The sequence below is a fragment of the Penaeus monodon genome, chromosome 15 (genome assembly GCF_015228065.2).
Source record: "Penaeus monodon isolate SGIC_2016 chromosome 15, NSTDA_Pmon_1, whole genome shotgun sequence".
Classification (NCBI taxonomy): Eukaryota; Metazoa; Arthropoda; class Malacostraca; order Decapoda; family Penaeidae; genus Penaeus; species Penaeus monodon.
In genome coordinates this window covers 39,719,790-39,720,449 of record NC_051400.1, presented here as the reverse complement: position 1 = coordinate 39,720,449, position 660 = coordinate 39,719,790, and the positions used below count along the sequence as shown (strand labels likewise).

The 660-nt window shown below is 31.8% G+C and overlaps 1 protein-coding gene across 30 annotated transcripts in view; it reads right to left on the bottom strand.

Annotated features, from left to right (window-relative positions):
* Positions 1–660, bottom strand: part of LOC119582032 (eukaryotic translation initiation factor 4 gamma 1-like) — a gene marked incomplete at its 3' end in the record, with an annotated part of 189,642 nt that overhangs the window by 2,811 nt on the left and 186,171 nt on the right.

The following is a 660-nucleotide window of genomic DNA, read 5'->3' as shown; positions in this document are numbered from 1 at the left end:
GTCTAATGCTGTTAAAAAACTCTGGTTATCTTTCTTAATTTCTTCAATCTGTCCCTATTTTTCTATGTTAAATGAGAAGAGCTTATCTTATTAATGAGAGATGTTCAATTATTATTCAAACACGGAAAATTACTCTGGATTTTATCAAATCTTTGCAATAATGCATGCTATTATTATTCTAGCATGAAAATTAAGCACTGTTATTCCTTACATTCATAAATATTAATAAATTAGAAAGAAATACTGAAATCACATCTTGCATGTTAATTTTGACAGGTGGTTAGTATTTAGCATTGTCAAGTTATCTTTTTAAATGTCTGTATCTATATCTAAAGCCATTAGTTGCTCAACAAAAACACATTGCATCCACTGTACTGCTATCTGTTTGTGTATCAGATTTCGCAATACAATTTGGGGCTCGTCTCATCATAGTTGGATAAGATCTGGTAGTCTCAGGCAGAGTCGATGCGCACAAGCACTATATTTGCTACCTCGTATCACCTTCCTTCATACCCCTTTTGCATGCAATTGCTACATTTAAATACACCAGCACCTAAAATAATAATTGCTATGCCCACTTATTCATACTTGATATGAAAAATCTACTTCAGACACTTTCCATAAACATAATATCATAATCTGTTTTCCATTGATACATCT